Source organism: Myotis myotis, unplaced genomic scaffold, assembly GCF_014108235.1.
Source record: "Myotis myotis isolate mMyoMyo1 unplaced genomic scaffold, mMyoMyo1.p scaffold_m19_p_10, whole genome shotgun sequence".
NCBI classification, from domain to species: domain Eukaryota; kingdom Metazoa; phylum Chordata; class Mammalia; order Chiroptera; family Vespertilionidae; genus Myotis; species Myotis myotis.
The window spans coordinates 12,912,176-12,938,669 of NW_023416314.1; the positions used below are offsets into that span (position 1 = coordinate 12,912,176).

General features: G+C 38.6%; 1 protein-coding gene and 1 non-coding gene across 2 annotated transcripts in view; both read left to right on the forward strand.

Annotated features, from left to right (window-relative positions):
- LOC118664427 (importin subunit alpha-1-like) overlaps window positions 1-26,494 on the forward strand; it is a 230,513-nt gene that overhangs the window by 96,794 nt on the left and 107,225 nt on the right. The window lies entirely within an intron of this gene.
- Window positions 2,238-2,369, forward strand: LOC118665579. Its single transcript, XR_004970685.1, has one exon. It is a non-coding gene; the product is annotated as a small nucleolar RNA SNORA51 (small nucleolar RNA).

The window sequence follows — 26,494 nt, forward strand, 5'->3', positions numbered from 1 at the left end:
AGGCTAGAGAGCAGAAACTGGAGCCTTAATTTCAGGAGTGGGTGGTATGGGGCCAGATTTGGGAGATGCAGATAAGGAAGGATATAGCCAAGAAACAACCTGAAGGATTGAAGTTGCATAAGATGGATATGATAGATGAGGCAACTTAAAAAAAAATTAGATGATTTCCCTCCCCAGTGTCCAATGGTTTCAACTTCATTCTCCATAAACCTGAAGCTATTAAAAATCTAAAACATTAAAAGAAGTAATAGCCCAGGGCTTTTCACTTTTTGCCGGTTTATTCAAGGACATCGAGCTCTCATAATTAGTTTCCAGAAGGTATGAGCTCTGCCTGCAGTGTTTCAAAGAAACATTTTACCTTTTTGTCAGCTTTTCGATAGGAAAATTCCCTTTGCCACTGTTGTAGCTTGCCGCACATCCAGAGCTACACAGAATGTTCTTTTGTAACATATGGGAAGAGAACAATGAAAGCACAGTGCTCCGAGAGTGCTGAAATTTATGTAATTTATGCCCACGTTTTCATGGAATTTCTGGTAACAGGACATCTGTAAGCTTGCTATCAGCAGTCTGCCACCAGCAGCTGGTCCCTATTTCTGAAGCAGGGCTACATCCCAGGTCTACAAGTGTTTGGCAAGGAGTTAATTTTCTTTTCCTGAGGCCTTGCCTTGCTTACAGCTATATTGATGATGATAAAAAAGAAATCTACTTTCTGGGTAAAACATCAGGTTCGTTGGTTGCAAGCAGTAAAAACAGATGCTGGCTAGCTTAAGCCAAAAAAAAAAAAAAAAAAAAAAAAAAAAAGGAAAAGTAATGGAAGGTTCCTGGGTGTTTCATGAGACTGAAGGAAGTTGATGAACTAGGGAAGCTCTGGGTATCTTAGCAGGATGGCAGGCGGGACATGGTGGACCTGTCTGGAGTCCTGACATTAATGCAGTCCAGGTCTGAGACTTAGCTCTCTCCCATTCAAATTTCAAATTCCCAGGACAGAATTTGATGGGCCACTTACATGTGGGGCTCCCCATGTATGTAGTTTTTATTTATTTTTATTTTTATTATTTTTATTTTTTATATATTTTATTGATTTTTTACAGAAAGGAAGGGAGAGAGATAGAGAGTTAGAAACATCGATGAGAGAGAAACATCGATCAGCTGCCTCCTGCACATCTCCTACTGGGGATATGCCCGCAACCCAGGTACATGCCCTTGACCGGAATCGAACCTGGGACCTTTCAGTCCGCAGGCCGACGCTCTATCCACTGAGCCAAACCGGTTTCGGCCTGTATGTAGTTTTTAGAAGGAATATCATATAAGTCATTTCCAGAAAAGGGACTCAGTCTGAGTCAGGCAGTCATCCCATGAGATGTCTACAACATGGCCTTGTAGTCAGACAAGTCTGGGTTAAACCTCAGCTGTTCTTCATTCATTCAAAAATATTTATTGAGAATTGATCATGTCTAACATGACTATGTATTTCATACTTGTAGGTGTTCCATAAATGTGGGTTCTCACTTTCTGGAGAAAAAATATAAAGAAAGTCCCCGATATGTGGGTTCTGACAGTCACGTTTATTAATAAAGTAATAAAGGGTTTATAGACAGCAATTGCCCTTTACTAAGAAACTAGAGGCCTTGCACAAAATTCATGCAAGAGTAGGCCTTCCTTTCCTTGGCTTCCAGCACCGGCTTCTCTCTGGCACCCGGGACTCAGGCTTCTCTCACAGCCCCAGCTTCATATGCAAGGTCATCTAGAAGGATGTCCAGAAGGACATCTGGTCTAATTAGCATATTATGCTTTTATTATTATAGATAAGGCAGTCTAAAGAGGACCCTTGATGTAAATACCTACAAGTAGGTAGGCATCAAGTGGCTAGGTGAACAACTAGGTAATAATTGACAAGATTGAATCTGTAAATGTAAATTCATACATTTTTCAGGATAATACATAATAATACATGTTGGACATCCCCCGAGGGATGAGAGGGTGCAGGTCAGGCTGAGGGACCCACTCCCCCATGAATGAATTTTGTGCACTGGGCCTCTAGTCTTTTAGAAGAACTCAGATCTGCTGTTGTATGTGAAAGCAGCCATAGATAACATATCAGTGAATGAGCATGGCTCAATAAAACTATTTGTGGACACTAAAATTTAAATTTCATATAATTTATGAAATTTAAATATCATATAATTTATGTTCTTTTGATTTTATTCTCAACCATTTAAAAATGTAAAGACCTTTCGGGCCTCCTGGTGCTTACCACAGGCTGTGTTCTTACACTGACTGTACAGAAATAGGAGGCAGAGTAAACTTACCCCATATACACCTCAGCTCAGGCTCTTTGCCTGGTCTGTATTGTGAATGGGGAGACATTGAGACAGAAAAAAACAGAAAAAAAAAGAAAAGGAAAAAAAAGAGAGAAAATTAAAAAAAATGTAAAGACCTTTCATAACTTGTAAGCTATACAGAAACAGGTGGTGCCTAATTGGGCCCAGGGGCCATAGTTGTGGCCCAGATCAATAGCGTCTTCAGCTGTATCCTCTCTTTCATTCCCAAATTGATAACTTATGTTTTCTCTTTTTCTTTTCTTTATCAGTCTTGCTGGACTTTTGCATTATTCTTAATTTTTAAGAAGAAATATTTGGCTTTATTGTTTTTCTCTATAGTTTTCCTATTTTGTATTTCATAGATTTCTACTCTTATCTTTATTATTATATCTACTTACTTTATGTTTAATTTTAAGTCATCAATTTTAAAGTTCTCTTCTTTACTAATACAAGAATTTCAATCTACATACTCCCCCTGATAAACATTATTTTAGGTGCATCCCATTAATTTTGTTATATTGTATTTTCACATTCATTCTATCCACAATATTTTAAAATTTTGCTTGTAATTTCTTTGACACAAGGGTTATATAGAAGTATGTTGCTTAACTTCTAAATATTTGATAGTTTTTGGTATTAATTTCTAACTTATTTCTGTTGTGAATATACTCTATAATATTGTACTCTAGAAGAGAACATATTCTATAAGATTTCAATCTTTTGAAATTTGCCAACACACTTCATGGTATGTAATATAGTTTATCATGGTGATCATTCTATGTGTGCCTGAAAATAATGTTTATTTTACATTTGTTGGGTTAGCTATCACTATCTTCTGTAGTCACAGATTTTATTTCCTTATATGTCTTAAATTCTGCATAAAACAATGTTATTATTTTTGCTTTCAAATCAGTTGTTTTTTAAAAACATTAAAAGAAGAAAATGTACTTTTAAAATTTACCCATGTATTTGCCATTTCTGGCACTAGTCCGTAGATTCATTTGAATTATTTCTCTTTAGTTTGAAAACTTTACTTCAGGATTTCTTGTAATGTAGATATACTGGCAACAGATTCTTTCAGCTTTTGTTTATCTGCAAATGTCTTTATTAACCCTGATTTTGAAAGGGTTATTTTTCCTGGTATGAAATTCTTAATTAGCATTATTTTTAACACTATGAAGGAGTAATTTCATTTTCTCTGCCTTTCACTCTATTTGATGAAAGCTGCCATTATTATCATTGTTCTCTTTATTTATAGTTTTCAGCAGCTTGGCTATTATGTAATGTGGTGTGACTTTTCTTCATATTTATCTTGATTAAAGTTTGCCAAACTTTTTGAATGTGTTGGTTAACTTATTTTTATCAGATTTTCAATCATTATTTCTTCAAATAACTTTTCTACTCAATTATATTTCTCTTCTCTTTCAGAGACTCCAATTACTTGTATGCTAGACCACTTGATATTTTTTCAAATATAATTGACAATCTGGTAATGGAAAGCATATATTTTCTCCTCTCTCAGTGTGGATATTGCTATTGTTTTGTCTTCAAGTTCATTTATCCTTTATTCTGTATAATCCAATCTGATTTAAGCTAATTGGTATATTTTTTATTTCAAATATTATAATTTTCAATTTTATAATTTCCATTTGGTTCTTTTTAAAAATAGTTTCTACTTTTTTGTTATTAAGCTTCCCTATCTGTTAACTCATTTGCTTTTTTCTTTAAATTTTTGCACATATTTTTAATAGCTATTTCATACTTCTTGTCTGTTAATTCCAGTATCTTTGTTATCTTTGGGTCATTTTCTTTTGACGTCTACTTCTCTTGGTTCTGAGTCACTTTACATATATAATATTCTTAATTATATGCTGCACGTTGTGAACAATATGTTGAAAGGAGGCTGGATTATGGTATCTTCTTTTAAATACTATTGAATTTTGTTCTGTCAGACAATTAAATTATTAGAGGAACTTCTTGATTCTGTGAGGCTTGGTTTTAGATTTTGTCAGGGTGGGTTTATTTTGTCCTTCCTCCTAGGGCATACCCTTATTCAGTGTGGACTTTATTCCCAAGGAATGGCCTTTCTTGGGTCTCAGATGACCATATGAGATACTCAGGTTTCACTATTTTGGCTCAACTAGTATATCCAGGCATTTTTAAATTGTTGATATCTCCATTCAGTCTTCACTCTCCAGGAGCCGCTGTCTGTTAAGTGTTATGGAATTTCATTCTGCATACGGACAGCCTAGTGTTTAGCTAAGGACTTGAGGGAAACCTCTATACAATGTTCTGAGGCCCCTACTTTGAAAAATTTTAAATTTTAGTACCTTTTTCACAAAATCCAGTCACCTCAGCAGGACTGTGGTCCTGTGCTTCTCATTTTCTAATGCATGACAACAGTAGTCTCAAATATCTTTTGTCCAGTTTTACAGTTGATTGTGGCAGAAAAATAAGTCTAATACTAGTTATTCCATCACATGCAAAAGCAACTGTTACTACATTTATAAAGGATTAATAATTTTATGGTGTTTTGAACCATTTGTTAACATTTTCTTTATACTCACAGATTTTTGTGTAACTTCTGCAATTTTTTCTTCTGCAGTAGACAAGTTTTGTTGTACTCTTGAAGGGAAGTTAATCTTCACCATTATTTTTAATTTTGGTTCTGTCCTATTTGGAGTGTATGAACTCTATAGAAATCATACAAGGACATGAACAGATATAGCAGCACATTATTGCTCTTCCTCAAGAGATTGTCTAGTTTTCGTGAATAATGAAAGTCAGGGTAGCTCAAAGAAACATTAAATAGAGTTAATAAAATTATGCTATTTTTAGGGCGTCACTACTTGAATTATAGTCTGCACATATTTAGCACTTATTTACTAAGCAAACAATTCTCTCAATGGATAATAAATCCTTGAGAGATGGTAATAGAATGAAGGGATTGAGATAGTAGCTTTTAATGGATGATAATACATTATTTTCTGAGTGTGGTTAATAAGGACCTAAGTCATACTCTAGAGTGATTTTAATTTTTGAAAAAATATGGGCAAAGTAGTCATCCCATTGTACTAATTTTCACTGATAGTTCTTTTAACACTTATCCAAAGAGCGTACTGAGTGCTTATGTTTCAGGCACTGTATCAGGAAGCTGAGAGCTGAGGCCGGGCCTGTCTTGTTTACTATCATATATCCATTGGATAGCAAATTCTCAAGAAGTATCTTTTGAATAAAAGAATGTATGTCCCAGCCCTTGAGGAATCTAGGTGAAGGGACAGAAACATAAATGAACTGTTTTGATATAATTTGAGATATATTCTGATAGAATTAGATATAAAGAGTTATGATTAAGTTGGAAGGGGCAACTAGGTTTCTCTAATGTTGCCATTCTTTTTAGGACCATTAGTCTAAGAACTAATTCAACCACTAATTTAAGTAAATTAGGAAAAATTGTAGCCCCCATTTTGGAGAAGTGGTTGAGCCTGGAGTATCTTGTGGTGTCAGAAAGTAAGTGCTGAAAAAAAAAAGACATTTAAAAAGGAACACAAGAGCTGATCTAAAAGAGATAGCAATGGTCCCAACTGAACAATTTGGGAAGCAAAATAAGTAGTAATAGTATTGAGCTGTAGCTCAAAGAATAAAATAAATATTCATAAGTACATGCTGATATAAATAATTGAGTGAAAAATAAAGGGATGTTCTTCCTTACAAAGGAACCTTGATGAATAGATATAGGAAGAATGAGGGACAAAAACATCACCAGTAGAACACCATATTAATAATTGCTGCAGACAAAATTCACAGATGCATACTAAAATCTGTGGGGAAAAAGATTTTGCATAGTATTTACTCAGGACAAATGGAAAATATTTACTATTTATGAGTGAATTTTCTACAAAAGTAGGAAATCTGGGCATGCTCCATTTTAACAGAGTGATCAAAGTTCAAATCACCAGTAACAACTCACAGAGGCAGCATGTGCTCTGTTTTAGGATGAAAAAGACCTAGCCCATCTGTGGTATTCTTTGCAAATGTGGATAAACACAGTCTAATCATGAGAAGGCAGCAGACAAACCCAAATGGAGAGACATGCTACAAAACACCTGACCAGTTCTAGTCCTCTTCAAGCGTGTCAAGGTCATGAAAGACTGAAGAATAGCTCCAGGCTGGAGAAGACTAAGGAGACATAACAATGAAACATAACATGGGATTCTGAATTGATCCCAAAATAGAAAATGGGCATTAGTGAGAAACTGGCTAAATCTGAGTAAAGTCTACAGTTTAATAAGAATATTGTACCTCTGTTAATTTCTAGTTTTGATCATTGTACTATGGTTATGTGAGATTACCACATTAGAGGAAGCACGGTGAAGGGTATATTGGAATTCTCTAGTATTTTTGCAACTCATATATAAGTCTAAAGCTATTTTCACAATAAAATGTTACAAAAAATTAGAAGCCTTGCAGTTAATCTTGTTCCTTTGGGGACAGTTTGTCCTTATAAAATTGCTCTTGATAATTGAAATGGGAACAAGGCTGATGTGGATACCAGCAGGGGAATGAACTGGAGGAAACACAAATGCCTCAGGTGTGTATGAGCTTCAGACACTAGTAATGCAGCCATTGTTAATATTTGTTGTCTCACTCTTTAACTTAAGGCAAGATCGTAGGCTCTGACAGCTATTGGGTAGCCACTCAGAAAAAGAGCAGTTCAATATCTTAGCAATCTAAATGCCTTCTCATCTTTCTGTGGAAAATTGATAAATGCTTGAGGACAGACCAGAGTTGGTTTGTATTAATAATGTTACTCCTACATTACTATTCTAGGGGGGAATCTCAGAGACAGGCAGATAATGAATTGCCAGAGAATATTTTGACTATTAAATCTGTGAGGGGATTAGGAATCTGAGAAAGAACAGAGTCTCCAAGATAGAAAGTTTCACAGATCCTTCTTAGGAGGAAAATGGTTTTCTAATAAAAAAATCTATAAATCTTTCATTTTTCAAAAATTAGTAAGTTTTTTGTTGAGCAGTTACTATATGCCAGACATTTTTCATGTGCTATCCCACTTAAACATAAGCAAAACAACTTCTATGTAATTATTCCCATTAACAGGTGAGGAAACGAAGACTCAGAGATACGTTGTCCAAAGACACAACCTTGGCAGGTAGAGGAGCATCCTTACTTACAGGTAGAGGAGCATCCTCAGAACAGCAAGTTCATCCACTAAATTTGATAGAAGGAACACTTGGTACTGTGTCAGGCTGTGTAATACAGGCTGGTTGATGTGTACAGATTGAGAAAGTCTAACTTTAAAGTGGATGGGAGAGCTGAGATAATAACCCAGGATGGTCTGAATCTAGAACTAATGATCTTTATGTTGCATCAGATGAATTTTGTGGGGTTCAGATGGAACAGGTGAAACTTACACTAGGACTGGATGAGTAGTTAGGATATAAATGGGCAAGAAGAGGTAGGGATGTACCATGTTGGAAGTAGACTAGATTCTTGAGAGTCCCTTTATAATTTGAAGAATTTTCACTCATCTTCTACTATATTTTTTCCTTGAGTATGGGTATCTCTTCAAAGAAATTTATTTTCCAACTATCTTCAAGTCCAACTGATAGGTTAATAAGTACTATTTTCTAGTGATTTATTCTCAGATTCTTAAGAATTTCCCTTCTCTGCTAAGAAATGGCTTGGGAAAGTACTAGTGAGTTTAAACAATGCATAGTGTCCTACTCTCCTATCTCCCTCTATCTGGTAGCCCTGGCCTAAGTCATCCTTTTCTCCCAAAATATTTTGGATTCTGGAAGGGAGGGATGCTAATGGAGTTATTCATTAAGATCTCCTCTTTTGGCTGTCTGCTTTGCCATAAAGATGATGAATGGGCAGATCAAAGGTAGATCCCCGCCAGACTTTTTGCGTTTCATGTCTCCAATTCTAATCTATTAAGGAAAACTTTATTTTAGGATTCAGATGGACCAAGAACAGACTAAGTGAACCCTTATCAACTAAACCATTGCTTTTACCATGAGAAATTCTAAAAGTTAAACAATTACTTTATTCCCACAAACTGAGCAATTCTTGTGCTGAGTAGAGTATGTACCATAAATTTTACCTTGAGAGTAAGAATTGAGCAGATTTATAGAATACTTGAAGTAGTCTTTTGTGGACATTAAATAGGGATTAAAAAGTTTGAATTCCAATGTCATTCTGCAGTTCCCATCTCTGCAAAAGTTGCTAGGAAAGAGATGGACTTAATCAGTAAGCACTTGTTAAGCAAGTTAACTTCTTTTCAAGCATTGTGTTAGGTATGATACGATATTGCATTTACCCCCAGAAAGCTTATACTCCAGTGAAGAAAGCTAACTCTGAATAGTCACAATGTACTGTAATTTCATACTGCTAGGATAAAAGTATACATAAAGATTTGGAGAGTAAAGAGAGGGCAGTGATCACCTCTGGGGTGGGAATGGTTGACATGAACCAAGTGGATTCATGATAATCAATAGATCAGAGGTTGGACTATATATACGGCTTGGTTGGAGTGAAAGGTTTGCCGTAGTCTGTTCAGCTGTTATAACAAAATACCATAGACTAGGTCAGTGTTCGGCAAACTCTTTAGTCAACAGAGCCAAATATCAACAATATAACGATTGAAATTTCTTTTGAGAGCCAAATTTTTTAAACTTAAACTATATAGGTAGGTACATTGTTATTAACTTAATTAGGGTACTCCTAAGGCTTAGGAAGAGCCACACTCAAGGGGCCAAAGAGCCGCATGTGGCTTGCAAGCTGCAGTTTGCTGACCACTGGACTAGGTGATTTATAAACAACAGAATATTGTTTCTCACAGTTCTGGAGGCTGAGCAGTCCAAAATCAAGGCATCAGTGGACTTGATGTCTAGTGAGGGCCCTCATCCTGGTTCATAGATGGTCATCTTTTGTCTCTCCGCTTGGTGGAAGGGTGAGGGCTCTCTCTGGGATCTCTTTTACAAAGGCGGTAATTTCATTTATGAAGGCTCCATGGTCATGACCTACTTACCTCCAAAGGCCCCATCTCCCAATACCATCATATTGGGGGTTAGGATTTCAATATAGGAATTTTTGGAGAATATAAACTTTCAGACCAAAGCAAGGTTCTAGTATGACTATTTCCAAGCATCAATATAGGCTACTAAAACAATTTTCTGAATGAGCACAGCTTTAAAAAATTGTTTTGAAGGCCAAATTAATGCTATGAAGGCCAGAAAGAATCATTAAATAAGGTCAGCAAAATTCCAGGGCAGTTAGGATGTTGGTCACTTTTGTTTAGAAGAAATAATTTTGAGACAGTGATAAGACCTGGTAATGACTAAGACTAGGCAATGCTGGCTTGATCACCTTTATTTTCTATTTCCTCCTGAGACAGTCTATGTGACACATCTTTAAATGTGAAATCTTAGAGAACAGGGACATGCCCCACCTGACTTTGCTTCAGTACTTTATATTTTAATGATAAGAGCAAGAAACAGCATAAAAAGTAATCGACTTCTAAGCGCTAGTGGCAAATTATTGTTGATAGACTAGCTGCTTTTCTTGAGTGTCGATTCACTGTCATGTCAGTTCTGCACTCTCCACGATGTGGGTTCTATTACATTAACTTCATCAAACATTTATTGAGAGCCTGTTGTGCACCAGACACATAGTCTATGGGATACAAAATAGATCTGGAAAGCTGAACTCAAGAAGAGTGTTGGTTTACCTGCAATGGGACCATGAGTAAACTTCATGTGGTGCCCATGGAATCAGCAGATTTAGACACTAGAAATCGAATCCCTGTGGATATTACCATTTGAACATCGGTAAGCCAAAGGAAAAGAATGCTTTTTGGCACCAACGTACCTAACAATTCATTTGTGAAATTTTAGCTGAAGACCTTAAAAACTGACACTTGTCTTTAATTTTTCATACATGAACACAGTGCAAGAAACATTGCATTCTTTTTCTCTTTCTAAGCAATCATGCAAACATAGTTCACCCTGGCATCAACATGTTCTGGAGTATGTTGTAGGCAACATATGTTCTGTAAAGCACAAACAGAGAAGTGGCAATCAAAGATTGAAGGGCAAGACTGGATTCTGATTATAAAAAATTCAGTGTGTGCCAGTTTGCTTTGCAGTGTTGTTCCTGGTGACCCAGTGCAAGTTGCTGTGGATAGAGAATGCCTTTTGTCACCTGTGACTGTCAGTGGCTTGCTAGAGCAGTGGTGATAGCTTATGAAGGGATAGCAATTGTCAACTTATCATAAAAATGTCATTTGGAGAATGCCTAGAACTGAGAGGAGAATGAACTAGAACATAAAGAATCCTGATTTTGTTCTGGCTTTCCACATGCTATATACTTTTAAGACATGTCAATATAATGCTTTGTCTAACATGTTAACTTTGCTAGATCTATTGTCATCTATCGGTCAGTTCCTTGTAAGTTTTTATTTTCATATTGCTGAGAACAAATATTTGTCTTTTAAAAAGATACTAGCTTATAGTAATTCTTTTCAAATTTTAGCTACCTATACTTGTATTTCTCTATAAAGTAGCTAATCTATTATTGATGAGAGTGTGAAATAAATTTAGTCTAAGCTATTACATATATTAGCAATACTTAGTATCAAGATTCTCAGATTCTCTTTAGTTAAATAAAATATACATTTCTTTTTGCTCAAGAATAAAAGAGCATTGGTTTCATTTAAATTACCTGTTATTACAAAGTCAAAGGATTCTGACAATTCATACACCCAGAACAACAGAGAAAAATATAGATATTTGACAGTTACATAGTTAGTCGAAACAAATTATTATCTTAACAGTTGGTATCAGAATTTCTCTTAAGGAAGACTGTTTAAGGACAAATTTGATAAAGTGCTTAAACAAAAAGTGAAACATTTTTTGTTTAGTAGGAGGTAACAACAGGTTTAAAAAGCTTATTGTTAGATAGGAAAAAAGCATATTGGAATGAGGAAGTAAAAAAGGTAGGAGTGATGTGATGGAGTTCCCCGGGGTGGTTCAGAACAGGGATGTGTAATATTCAATTTTAAGTTTTTGTGTTGTGGTAGAGTACAACTCCCTTTATGTCCCTCTTGCAAATATTCAATAAGCTCTACTGCACACAAAGGCTCTGTCTGTGTATGTATGTGTGTAGAAAGGAGGGGAATATGAGAAAGGAGAGAGAGAGAGAGAGGGAGAGAGAGAGAGAGAGAGAGAGAGAGAGAGAGAGAGAGAGAGAATATGAATCATGAAAAGGGACTGTATTTTATGTATGTGCTGAAACTCAGGGTAGAAAAGAAACAGGGCCAATAGGTGAATCAATTTCTCAGCTGAATGAATTCTATAAAACTGTGATAGAGGTGACCAAGAGAGTTTAGGTTACCCCACCTCAAACCTTGAACTTACAGATATCCTTAGGAAGCCATTGGACATTTGAGTTAGTCTTATCTAGATCTCTAGTGCCATATCATTCTGTTTTATTGCCTCCACAGCACTTGATATTGCCTGAAATAATCTTATTTTATCTGTCCCTTTATTATTTATTTTTCTATATCTCCACCTTATACATCCTTTTCAAACTGCCCCTTGAATATAAGCCCCTCAAAAATGGGCTGTTGCCTGTCTTGTTCACTGCGGTAGCCCCAGTGCCTGGCACAGCGCCTAGTTCAACAGTAGGCACTCAGTGAGTATTTGGTGAGCGAAGGATCTTCAAACTGCCTGCATTACATGCAGCTCATACTGAAGTTGTTCTTTGAAAGTTTACTGTGCTTATGGACAGTATCATGCAGTTTTGCCTGTATTTAAATATATTTCTCTTCAAATGTGTTAGTTAGTGATTATTTCTTATAGTTTAAAGTTAGTTTGGGGTAAAAAAATGAGAAACTGACACTTCTATCTTTATTTCTAGAAAATATCCTTTCTATCCCTCTTTATCCCTGAGCCCCTCAGTATTTCTATATCAGCATCACCATGTGCATTTCTGATTCCACCAAGATAGTGAGGGAGTTGGAAATGTTTAACTCATTTAAGGAGATCAGGGTGCCCTCCTGAGGAGACTTATGTGTCAGTTGATGGAATGGAGATGGAGGCAGACCATGTCATGAGAGTGCTGCCCATACTCCCTTTGCCTCTCCCTTTTGTTTTATGTTTATTGCAAAGACTCTTGGAAGCTGGAGACAGATAGGGGCCTCCACAAGGATCAGATTCACATAGGAATGGAATAGCTCACTAAGTTGCCATTTTGATCTGGAAGCAAAGTCTCATATTTGAGAATTGCCATCGCCATTTTCCTCCTAATGTTGAACATTCTCCTGTCAAAGATTCACATTTTTGTATGAAGTTTGGTCCCCCAGTTTTCGACATCTGGATACTATTCATTGAACCTACACTTTTCCTCTCTCTCCTCGGCATTATTTGCTGTTTCAAATATCCCTAGGGAATAGGGTTGTCAGATAAAATTCAGGACATTGAGTTAAATTTCACATAAACGGTGAATAATTTTTAATATAAATATGTGCCATGCAACCTTTGGGACATACTTGCACTAAATGATTTATAGTTTGTTTAAAATTCACACTTCACTGGTGTTTTATTTGCTAAATCTGGCAACCCTACTGAGAGAGAAAAGTCACTTGGGGATGAGAAGCTGAAAGCCATGGTTAGGACAGCTGTAGGATACACGCAGTACAAGCCTGTCTCTTGCTGGAAAGAATGTGACACACGGCGGCACATCACACTGGCAAGAACTGGACTTCTTCTTTAGCATTTTTCTTTTCAAAACACGTGTCAAAGTAATTTCCTAGATTGGGGTAATGAATTCCAGATCTTTTAATTCCACACACTGTAATTAGCTGGATAATAATCTATAATTATTCAAGGAAAGTGAGCCCATGTATAAATTATTAGAGTGGTACACTATGCTCTTTCTGAGGAAGAACTTCTGGCCTTTTCTAATGAGAGGTGGCATTCAGAATCCTCTGGTGAGCATTTGGCCTTCTCTGCTGGGCCATCAGCCTCCTGCCTTGGCCATCCTCCTGGACTTCTCTCATGGTCTGTGGAGAGGCCAGGCAGGTGATGCTGGATCTGCTGTGTCAGTAGGTGGCACAGAGCCCAGACAGGCCTTCAGAAAGCCATGTGAGTTCTGTAAGCAGAAGGCCAGGTAGGCACTTCTGCAGTCGCTGGAGATGCAGGCGCCCACAGCTATGTAGCCTGGACATGGGGAACCAGTCAGGTGGCAAGTGGAGGACATGGTGTGGGTAGGGTCCTTTGGCACACCCCACATCCCACAGCTATCACCAGGGGCAATGCTCTTTACACACGGCACCTCCATCCAGGTACAGCAACTGTCAGAACTGTGATGTTAATAAAAGTTTATCATTCGAGTTTCCCCAACTACCTTCTCGTTCCTGTAATGCCCCTGTATGCTTGATTATTAACATCTTACTTCTTATTCTCTAAAGAATTTGGAATTTAAAAGTCAAAATCTGACAAGGACTTTTTTTTTTCTTTTTTTTTTTTTTTGAGAAACAAGAAGCAAGTCTCTAACTAAAATTTCAAACATCATGGAGACCGACGGGGAGATATTCTAACCATTAGGAACTTGGCTGGTCGTCCTTGGTTCATGTCACATGAAAAACTGATATAAGGCAAGTCATTTCTTCATCTTAGTGACTGTTGAGTGTCTCAGAAGGAATATGAGGAGAGCCGAATGTAGTGACGAATTGTCCCAGTATTTATGTCCCCAAGATGCCATTATGATGGGTTATTGGCCCTCTGATTGAAGGGGCCCTGGCATCCAAGAGTCTGAGAGTCTTTTAGATCTCCTCTGAGTGTAAGAGATTTTTGCATGTTCACTGTTAAGGGATCCTTATAGTCTATTTTATGTATTAGGCATGAGAGGGGGAAAAAAACCTCAATAAGACTTATGTTTATTGAATGCCAAGTATGTACTAGGAAACTTATTTTTTTAATCCTCACAGCATCCCTATAAAAATATCACTGGACGTGTTCTTCATTTTAGTGGGGTGGGGCTCATTGAGGTTAATGCCTTTCCCAAAGTTAGTGAATGGTAGAGTCAGAATTTGAACCCAGGTCCATCTACCTCCACTTTGTTTGGAGACTCTCATCATTGCATTGTTCTGTTCAGGGTGGCCCTGGGGTGGTATCTGGCAAAGAACTGACCTCTGTTGAAGCTGTAGAGCCTGGAGGGACCTTAGTGATTATCTAGTACAAAGTTTTACATTTTGAAAGTTAAGAATATGAGGCTGGGGCTTCTAAGAGACTTGTATAATGTCCCTCCGCTATGTAGGGATAATTCCAATGAGAACCCGATTTCTATCAGCACTCTTTCCATTGGCTCCACAACTCTGTGCCCAAAGTTTGAGCCAAGAGTTAGGTTTGGGTGGAGTTTGGCTGCCTGTGTCTCCTTGTAAGGAGTGCCCCTGTCAGTGGGCCTGTGCTGTTCACCTCCAAGGGGGCAGGAATCCAGTCTGCCTTGTTTTCTTTTCCCATCTCCCAGGTCCTACCAGGAACAATGAGGCACTTCCTGTTATTGTTATTGAGAACGATGCTGCTGCTGATCTCTTTTAAGAGCCTTCCATTGGAGACACATAAATTCTCTGGGCAGGACATACCCAGTGAGAAACCACTTCTTGCTCTGTAAAGCAGTGCTGGTACCTGAGAGGTCAGGTGGTTGGGGAGAAATACAAACCGCACATCTGGCATTTATTACTAATTTTTTGTACCTTTTACCGGATTTCTCTTAGGTTCTGTTTTATTTTTTTTATTTTTTTATATATGTATCGACTAAGGACATTTTCACAAGCAGCATTTTAACTAGACCACACAACTGTTAGGAAGAACAGGAGGACAGTCTTTTATTCCCCCTGCTTTTAAGGCTCTGTAAAGTATTGTTACTAGAAACCAGTCAAAGACCCATTCAGCAGTTAAAAACTACAGGCATACTGAGATAGGAAGCATTCTCATCAATTCATATCAACAAACAGTTCCTGACTTCCTGCTGCAGCTTGTGCATTGAGTAGGAGGCAAGGGAAATATAAAATTCAGTCCCTTTCTGCAATGCATTTATAATATGATTGGCAAACATGTCTGGAAAGCTACAGGATAAAATGAGATCAAATAAGTGACAAATGAGTGGCATGCATGGTAAGATCAGAGGAGAAAGACCATGTTGAACTTGTGTGGGAAGTTAAGCCTCCATGAACTAGGCAGAATATAAGCTGGATCTGAAGTTCATGTAGAATATCAAGGTGACACTGAGAATGGCTAATGTGTTTGCCATAGTTGAAGAACAAGTGTGGACTTCAAAATGACCTTGGTGAGTTAGAGGAAAGGCCAGAAGCAGACACAGAAGAGGCCACAAAGGCATTACCATTCCTTCACACAGGATAGATGAGAGGGAAACTGTGGATCAAGTGCTGTTTCCACAAGTTTTTGTTAAGTATCTATGAAGTTCTGGGGATACAGAGGTGATCAGAAACATACCATACCCTGATGGAGGTGTTGGAAGGAACCCAGGCTTTTTTTTGGGTTGTGTACATATCTAAGTCTATTATGTAAGTTCTAGATAATGAAAGATTGAAAGATTGAACTTCCTAGAAACAGAAAATGTTAGGAGAGTGCTTGGTGCTTTTGGACAGGAAAGGCTCTAATGCAGTGGTTCTCAACCTTCCTGTTGAGTGTTTCCTTCCACGACTCGCGTGGAGTAGGGTTCGGTATCTGAAAGAGGAGCCGCACAGCAAATGAGAGAAAAAGACACGAGATAATTTTGCAATATTGGGGGACCAGGCGGCAAGTCCCGAAGGACTTCTCTCCTGTGCTCAGGCCTCACCAAGCTTTTATTCATCTGGGATGCCCCCATAGCATAGCCCTAGGCAGGTGACCCCCTGCAACAGGCAGACTAGCCCATCAGCAAGGATTTACATAATAATAAATGGGGGAGTAGTTTCAGCTATCACTGTCTGGACAAACAGAGGTGGCGCCTAGCTCTGACCTTTGGGAGGGCTTCAAAGGCACACAGCCTTCGGGGGGGTTTCGGGGAGTGCTCTGTCTATGCTTATCAGATAGTGAAGGCAATAAACAGTTTCCCACATCTCCCCCTTATTTTTTCTTTAAAAAATAATCAAGTCCCAATTTCAATGTCCAAAAGTTCTGAGTCCATGTTTCAATGTCCAAAAGTTCATGTGTACATGCCAGCAATGAAATGTTGGTTCTGGATGGTGGAAAATGCAGGTCCGGTCCTTTCTGGTCTGGTCCTGGGCAACCTGCAGCGACGCACAGCTGCTGACTGCTAGCATGGCAAGGTGTCTTCCACCATCTCCATCTCTGAACTGTCTCTCCTGTCTTTGTGGCTGGAGCAATCTGGTCAGTTTCTCTCCGGGATCCCTTGTTGCAGGAATCCACATGGTCTTGGAGCTGTTCTCTGAAAATATACAAACATATTCTCGACCAAAGGTTAATAATTGAAATTTTACTTGGGGAATCCTTTTTATATTTGCCCAAATGATTTTCCTTTGGCTTATTTTGACACCACATATGTTTTTCATGGGTGTCTTGCTGTTAGCATTACAAAATGAAAAAAAGAAATTTTTCTAGATGTAATTTAGTTACAGGATATTTTTCCTTACATGGTATTCTTCCACTATCCCCCTTTTTTGATTTAATTAGGAGACTTCTTGGAAATTTTATAATGCAGTCTAGATAGCTTTAAATATTAATTTTTTGCATACAAAAAAAATGAACCTGAACATGCTTTAGGTTCATAGCATGTTTACCATGAACATTTTTGTTAATACTTTTTGAATAATTACTTATTTCAAGTTAGCCAAATTTAATTAATTTGAAAACTATTTTGCTGTCAAGTTTAATATTTTAACAATAATTTTAATTTACACTGTAAATATTAATGAAAAGGATCACTTTACATCCTTGTGAAGGCTCTGAGCATTCCTGTTGTTAGACTAGATTTAGACATAGGGTCTGTTAGCCAAGCCTCCGTTTTTCTGGATTCTGATTTCAGCTGGACCAAATCTCTTCTGTTATTTGGTTCCTGATCTGGGCTGGGCATGGGAAGCAAGAAGCAGCCATGGGGACAGGAGACCTTCCTCAGAAGGGCCGAGTGTTCAAGCCCGTGCACCGTTCAAGCCCGTGCACCATTGGGGGGGGTGAGGATCTGTGCCCCACCTTTGTTGCACCCCAAGTTTTCTCCTACTGGCCCCCAGCTGTGCCTGTCTTAGGTCGTCCCACCCTGTGGGATCTTACCCGTCGTTGACTACCAGCTATCTCTGGGCCAAGTAGGGTGATGTGAGGTTCAGTTCTGTCTCCTTGATAGCCTATGTCCCTCTGGCCTCCATGCCCAGCAACTGCCTTTGGGTCCCCTCGCCTGCTGGCGGGGTCCCGGCATTGATCATAGGGAACCCAGGTTTCTTCTCCAGAGAGGGCCCAGCTTACGCCATTGGGCCAGAGACAGATCCATGGTACCAGCTTTTCATGATCCCAGCTTGAACGGAGAGCTAAGGTAACAGCTGTAGGCAATTGGATTCCTCTTGGCAAAAAAAGTCAAGATAGGTCAATACAGAATGCTTAAGTGCCTTCCCCAGGAGGCCCTCCACACAGTGGAAAGGAATAAATCCCTTCATGTAAAGCATTCAAATTCATTTGTAAATTTGTTTGGGATAAATGCACAATATACTGTTATAAAGCATGAAAAATTATTAATAAAACTTTGTAGAATAATACCATGTAAGAATATTCTTTGCTCTAGGTCATGACAACTTAATTTTAAACTCAAGGTTTGGAATGAGGAACCTAGTTAGCAAAAAAAAGCAATTTACAGAAGCAGAGACAGTATGCTATCTAAATTACAGTTTTGGGTAAACACATTATCTAGAGTCCTTGGGTAACCTAGGTAAAACTTAGGCATATTATCTGAACTACAGTTTTTACCTGAATTAATTGTTACCATACTTCACTTTACCATGCCCCAGGTGGCCTCTGGGCTGTTGGTTGTCTGGTTTGTCTTCCTCCTGCTGGATTACACTTGGAGAATTTTAACTTAAAAAGGAAAAATCTTTCTTTTTTACACCAAGTAACTTATAGGGTTACTTCTTGGATGTTGACTGATAGTGCTGCAAGGCCATGTATTCCAAGTCATTACACATTTATGGTGACTGTACTTATTTTCAGATTTGGTATTTTAACAGCAAATCATTATATTATCCTGTAAATATTAGTGGAAGATATTTCAAAATATTAAACTTTCTCCTTTTTATTAAATTTAAAATAATGTTTTTAAACAGCATTCCCTTTTGGCTTATTTGCATATACAGAGGGATCATGGGAAGCCTTCAGTAACTTTTTAGAAGAATTTTACTTTACTAGGATTCAATTGCTTACAAGGATTAGTAAATTCAGTAAAGTTTTATGTCTGATACACAAGGTGCAAACGCTGCTTCACTTCCAGCCTAATTTAAAATGCAGCAGTGAGGAGCTTTTAAATAAAAGACATTGCTAGTTTAAATAAAGACTTTGCTACTAATAAATCAATTCTTTCTTTTATTTGGCAGAAATTCCTTATGCAACCAAGTATATTATATTTTGAAATATTGCACTCGGGAAAAACTTCCAAATACATATCTAATTAAAACATTTTTAACACTTAAAAACAGTTCTCAACATAATAGGATCTAGTCTTGACCATGGAATCAATTACTCTTAATTTGTTTATGATATATGTATAACTGTGGTTCTACTGAGAATTTAAGATATCTTTGAAAAATGTATCTACAAGCCTTTTAAGAAATATGAGCTCTATTGTCGGCCCTTATAAAGCCAACTGCTTAAAACATTGGTCTATCATACCACTGAAATTATATTAAGACCGTGATTGCTAATTTATTAAGTATTAAAAATATCTTCTTAAAAATAGTATTAAATAAATCCACGAGGCAAGCACACTGTTTGCCCCATCCAAATTTCCGCAGTAAAACTCCGCCTTAAAACTCCACCCCTGAAATCCCATCCTGCCTCAGTGAGCAGACACTCCTTTTGTGATTGGCTAAGTCAGAGGGAGGGGCTGTTCCAAGATGGCGGCCCCCAGGGGCGCCGCATGCCATGCGGCCAACATGGCGGCTGCCAAGTCAGGCAGCTCAAAGTGGCGGCTGTCTACACTGTTCTCTGACAGAAAAGATGATTTCCTTATTCTCACAATAAACAAGGGAAGAGCAAACCAAAATCCCTAAAAGATAGATGGCCAACATTATATTGTAGACAAACAGAAATCTCATTAGCTGTTTATACCCTTTATAATTATTTTAAAGAATATTAATCAGATTTAAACTGGTTTTTGTATTAAAAATTTCAGTTGAGATCTTAAAAATTAATACTCTTCTTAAAATCAGACCAAGAAGTAACATATTTTGAATTCCTAATCATTTAAGAGAAAACACATTCTATTTTTTCAAAAACAAGTTATACATTAGATATTTAATTAATTTCTCCTGATTCATTTTGCACTTTAAACTTTCAGAGCTTTAAATCTTAGACATTTCAAATAAAATATAAGGCATTTTCAATTAATAGATTAACTTCTATCTTCTAGACTTCATAATAGGCATACTCAGATCAACATTTCAGTATTATAAATTTCAATACTTTTAGATGATTTGAACTTAAAAGCTTTAAGTTTCCAGCCAATAAGCCTGGCATAGCTGCTAAAATGGTCACAATTTTCCTGTTGGGGAAGTCAAGAAACAAACCCATAGGTATTCACATGTAAACTTGACTATCAACTTCCTGGTGGTACTTGCCTCAGGGCGGGAAATTTCAAAAGCTACTTTTCTAAAGTCATGGCTAGCACCCAAGGTTATCTTAGCCAAAGTTTGGTTGTCATAAGATGTTCTCCGGTAATTTTTAAACAAAACATTAAGTAATCTCATTGCGGGAGAGCTTATAACTCTGCCCTTTCCTGCCACCTTTGAATCTCTCCACAACAGAGGCGGACTCGGCAGCAGGGTTTCATTTCTTATTACAGATTTTAGATTCCAAATACAAATTAAGATTTTAATTTGAACAAGAAACCACATTGATGTGACCATGGCACTCTTTTTTCAGCCTGATTTAAGAGTACCTTTTAATATCCAATTTCTTTATAATTTGGCCTTTTTGCACAGGTGATTCTATTCATGGCAAATTAAACATATTAGGATTAGGACATGGAGGTGGAGGGAGCCATGAAGGCCATTCCTCCCATTTTTTTTTTTTTTTTTTTTTCTGTTCCTCTTAAGGAGCGGAGGGTACAAGGGGGAGGAGATCCATCCTCCTTGACCTCTCCTAAAGCCTCTAGGAAATGAAATGCTGGGTTCCACAAGGGGAAACAATTTTTGGCAAGTTCTGATTAACTTTTTGGCAAACTTTTAAGATCTAATGTACCTTTTTCAAGAAACCAAGGGTTATATTCTATGATAACATGCAAAAACTGTAAGAGATTACCTTCTAAAATTTTAATACTTTAAACATGCAAATCAAAAGTCTATAATAAAGTTTCTTACTTTTTAAAAGCCAAATATACCTTTTTAAAGCCGAATCTACTTTTTTAAAGCCAAATCCTTCCCCGTTTGTTAGCCTGGTTAAGAAAACGTTCCCAGTTACTTACAGACCCGGGCTTCTGTAGTTGATCCTGGGCATTGCGTGCGGTAGACTTCCCCTCACCTTTTGTCGGTGAGTTTTCCACACCTTTTCGGTGTAAACTTCCTTTTCTCGCTCCAGCAAGACCTGCACTTCCAGATTACCCGTTGGGCGCCAGATGTAGAGTGTTTCCTTCCACGACTCGCGTGGAGTAGGGTTCGGTATCTGAAAGAGGAGCCGCACAGCAAATGAGAGAAAAAGACACGAGATAATTTTGCAATATTGGGGGACCAGGCGGCAAGTCCCGAAGGACTTCTCTCCTGTGCTCAGGCCTCACCAAGCTTTTATTCATCTGGGATGCCCCCATAGCATAGCCCTAGGCAGGTGACCCCCTGCAACAGGCAGACTAGCCCATCAGCAAGGATTTACATAATAATAAATGGGGGAGTAGTTTCAGCTACCACTGTCTGGACAAACAGAGGTGGCGCCTAGCTCTGACCTTTGGGAGGGCTTCAAAGGCACACAGCCTTCGGGGGGGTTTCGGGGAGTGCTCTGTCTATGCTTATCAGATAGTGAAGGCAATAAACAGTTTCCCACACTTCCTAATGCCGCGACACTTTAATACAGTTCCTCATGTTGTGGTGACCCCAACCATAAAATTATTTTCGTTGCTACTTCATAACTAATTTCGCTACTGTTATGAATCATAATGTAAATATCTGATATGCAGGATGTATTTTCATTGTTACAAATTGAACATAATTAAAGCATAATGATTAATCACAAAACCAATATGTAACTATATATGTGTTTTCCGAGGGTCTTAGGTGACCCCTGTGAAAGGGTCGTTTGACCCCCAAAGGGGTCGAGACCCACAGGTTGAGAACTGCTGCCCTAAGGGATTAGATTGACTGGAGTAGCTGACAATAAGTCAGCAATTGGCGCTGTATTATTGTTGCTATTGTTTAAAAGAAGACTAACACTGGTCTTGCATAAAAAAGTCTCACTAAGTAAGTAAGTGGTCCATTGTATGAAAGTAAATAATTTTTTTCATTTTTAGCATCCGGAAATTTTGTTCTTCCACGGACTCCGACCACACAAAGGACAAGAAAACACAAGGGTCTACTCCTTCTCTCCTAGTTCTATTTCACTTGCCTCCTACTTCTATCCCGTTCCTCCTCCATGCCTTCTGTAAGAAATATATTAAAATATAGAGACCTGTTAGATACTCTTTATTTAAAGGCCTCTACCCATTTGGATTCTCCACACTTTGTTCTGCTGTAACTTCACTTTCCTTTCCTGACCCTCCAGCCCAAGAGCTGCTCCATTGGAACAGTAACTGCCAGGCTTATACATGAACTGGAGCTGGAACCCACTGGCTGTGCGGACAAGGCAGTTCACAGAACAATGACTGTGGGAAGTGATTGTTCACAATTTGGTGGAAAGTGGCTTTGCTGACTGTGTGCACCACAAGGTCACTTAGCTCTGAAGTCCAGGCAATAATAACAAGGTCCTTTCTTGAGGACCCCTAAATGAAAGCCACAGCCATGGCTGCTGAGTTCAGAAAATGCCACTGGGGCAGTTGTTCACCTCTGAGAAACTTACAAAAGTCTTGTCAAGGTGCGATTTTCTACTGGTTTCCTTTTGCTCTAAGATACACAGAGCCCATCCATCCCTTCACCTGTGCAGTTTAGGCCTTTGGGCCCGCCCCCCTCCTAACATTAGGGCTAATGCATTTTAGTGTAGGGACATGTCAGAGAGCTCATTCACAATAAAGGATGGAAGTCACTAGCAGGCTGAAAAAGAATTTCTCTAGAACTAGTGTTTGTTTTTTCTTCTTGTGAATATACGTCACTTGTCATGGATCCTACTTACATTTTTTAAATAATAAAATATTTTGAACTTTGAAAAATCTCTGTCACCTTTTATCAGCGTTGATACTCTTTGGGTAGGGAATTAGGGACATCAGTTCGAATGCCAGCTTTACTACTAATGATCTCAGTAATCTTGGGCATGTCTCCTTAGTTTCCCCATTTTATGTAGCTGCTGGGGTGTCCCTTGGCTGAATCTAAACTAAGCATAGATTGGGCTGGGGGTCCTGGTAGCCCACTCACAACTCCCACCTGTCCTGCTCTCATGAAGTGACATTCACGAGACCCTCTCCTGCCTTCTCAGTCAGAAGAGAAAGGAAGGGCATTTCTCTAAGGATACAAGAGGGGCACAAGAAAAGATTAAGACAGTGAGGGGAAGATGACTTGGATTCCTTTTGAGCCTCCATAGCAAGGAAAATTAGAATCAGAACAAACTGAATTTTGGGGAAGTCTTGGTGAGTCTGTGGGCATGGGAAAAGCGCCTTCAGGGCTCAGTTGGCACAGTCCGGCCTAGGGCGACAAGGGCACTCTCTCCATCCACCACATGCAGCATCTCAGAAGTACACAGAATACAACCAAAGCCTGCCTAGGCTGGGTGAAGCTGACGGCTCTTTAAGAGAGTTAGCAGGGAAGTGGTGACAGGTGGGGATCTCTAGCCTGATTGGGCATTGAGCATCCCCCAAAAACCATCCTTTCTAGGAAAATAGGTTAGATGATATCAATTCTGACTGGAAGGTATCACTCCTTCAGTCCCACACCTTGGCTGGCCACAGGAGAAATCCATTTTTATAGTGGGGAATATGGTGAGGAAATTTGGTCAGCTTTCTGCAAAAAGAATGGGGTCAGAAAACAAAATGTTTTCTTGGAGCATTCGCTTTTAGCCTTAACAAAACTTGGCTGAACATGCCTCTGAGAGGCGTGCTCTGGGGGAAAATAAAAGGGGATGTTGGCCATTTACATGCCTTTTCACTGGAGTGTCTTTGTTTTGGCAGACAGTGCTGGGATTGCTGTGATGGAAGGCTTGGGTGTAACAAGCCACTCGGAAATATAGAAAAATGTAGGACAGGGCAAATTAAGTTTCTTAAGCCTGGTCAGCTGGTAAGGAATGAATACTCTCTACTTATCTGTGACTGTTCTTGCAGAAAGCCACAGTCCATTAGTTTTCAAATTGTGTCCTACAGAACCTTAAATTCTCTTCAGTGCCCACTCAGAGGACACCCCAATGGAACTAGAGAGACTAAACGGTGATGGTGGAGGAGGGAGGCCAAGGGGATGGGATTCTTGGTCTCCCACCTGTCCCTGAACCAGACTAGCTCTGCTTTAAATATTGAGCCACTGCTGTGGCTTTGTTTAAACCCAGCACTCCTTGGATGCACCATGGCCATTTTGACAGAGGCTGTGGTAGAAGGAAGTTAGTTCACAAGTGCCTCAAAAACTCATTGAGAAGAGAGCCTGCGTGCCGGGCTTTGATGCAGGTTCAGGCTGCAGTGAATGCTTTTTATTTCTCTGGGTTTCTCATAGGCTTAGAGTGAAGAGGAAGAACTCAAAATCAATTTGGATAGTCATTAAGACCCTGGCCAGGGTTGAGGAGACAGTATAATGGGTGACTTTACATTTCATAGCATTGTCCAGGTCAAGTGCAGATGTCACCAAGACTGATAGCATCCTCCAACTCTGAAGTGTCATTGCTTCCAAAACAAGGGCCAGGGAATTTTGAAGCAAAAGAATTCACTGTTAAGTTATCATTGGATAGAGAATGACCAAATCCTAGAAAAAGCTTAGGGAGCCTGTAATTAATGATTCAGAAGCAAAGCTACTTGAGAGCATGGGAACTATATATTCTGACCTTCCTTTCCAATTCCTTGGTAATAGAGGACGCTTTTCAATTGTCTCACATATTTGAGGGCTGGTGGAGCTCTTGAAGAAGAGAGGTCAAGGTCAACTCCACTCTCACAGTTGTTCAGACTATAAACCTTAAAATCTTCCTTGACTCTCCCATCCATCCACCAGCTGGCTTTGTTGGGTCTGTCCTTGATGTGGATTCAGAATTCCATCATGTCTCACCTCTTGCCTATTGCCACTCTGATCTCTGTCTCCTTTTCCTCTGGATTCCTGCAATAGTTTCCTAGCTTGCATCCCATTTCCACCATCTACTCTCAGTAGAGAAGCCGGAGTGATTCTATTAAAATGGGAGGAATGTGGGTCATTGTACTTCTTGCTTAAAATTCCATTTCATTCAATGTCTTCATAATGGCCTGTAGGGTTCCTCTACTTGATCTGATCTTTCCTTGTTTCTCTGAACTCATCTCCTATTCTCTCCAGCTGTACTGGCCTCCTTATTGTTCCTTGAACATTCTGGACTCAAATGTGTCTTAGGGTCTTTGCATTTCCTGCTTGAAAAGTTCTTCCCACAGATTTCCACGGGGTTAATTTATTCACCTCCTTTAAGCTTTTGTTCAAATGGTATTTTCTCAATGAGGTTTCCCCTGAATACTCTACCCAAAATTGTTCCTACCCTCTGCATACACATTTGTTACTCCTCTTTACTTGGTTCTACATTTTATTTCCCCCAAAAACATATTTTAGAGTTCTTTATGGTTCACTTATTTATTATGTTTATTTTGTATCTTTTCCTGATAGAGTGTAAGCTCACGAGGACAGGGATCCTCTTCAGTTTAGCTAACTACTATACTCAAAGTGCCTAAACTCATGTGTGGCTCCATTAGGTGCTCAATAAAATTGTTTAAATGAATGAATAAGGAAATTGATAAAAATTCTTCTAGTCTCTCTTCTACTTTAACATAGTGTGATTCTCTGATAAGAGTAAGAAACATTTCTTGTCAACCTTTGTTTTCTGGTAAAAAAAAAAACACACACAAAACTAGATTTGGGGAGTTAGGTAACCAATTGCATCCTTTTTGATTTGAAAAGTGCTCTTGCAACAAGTATTCAGCATTGTTATTCACTTGGTGGTAGCTTTTGATGTCCCTACGGTTGTATTTCGATGATAACCCTACATGAAGAGGAAAAGGGAAAAAAGAAGCAGGTGATGAGGTATAAGCTCCTCATCCTAAGTAGAAGAGTTCTTGTCAGTGTACGGGGCATGTGGTAAGAAAACGTCTAAGCAGTTGCAGCTAATACGAATGTGTTGGCTAATATTTCTAATTATAAATTGATAAATTGGCATTTGGGCTTACAATTCAATCTCGTATGTGTTTTAGTTGATGGGAGGTTTTCAGGCCTGAGTGGGACCGGGAACATGGTGACTTGGTTAGACCCTTGTAAGATTTTGTCCAACTCAGCCTGATGCCACCTACCATTGCACATCTTCCATCTCTCAGTCTCCTGGTTTGATCAGGAACATACCAGTTTGGGAGAGTGGAATGATTGTCATCTGTCTTAACTAGAATTATTTATAAGGAAGTTATTAATGAATAAAAATATAAATTGTTTAAAAATCATGTGGCTGTGAAGGTTGTATTTGAACTCCAGTTTTATAGTTTCTACCAACTTCTCTAATCTTACAGTATTGCCCAAACTTGTCCTACCATCCTTTATCTATCTGTAGAATACATTTTCAGAAAACTGAAATGAAAGTAAGCTAGAGGCATAACACATGGGCTATTTT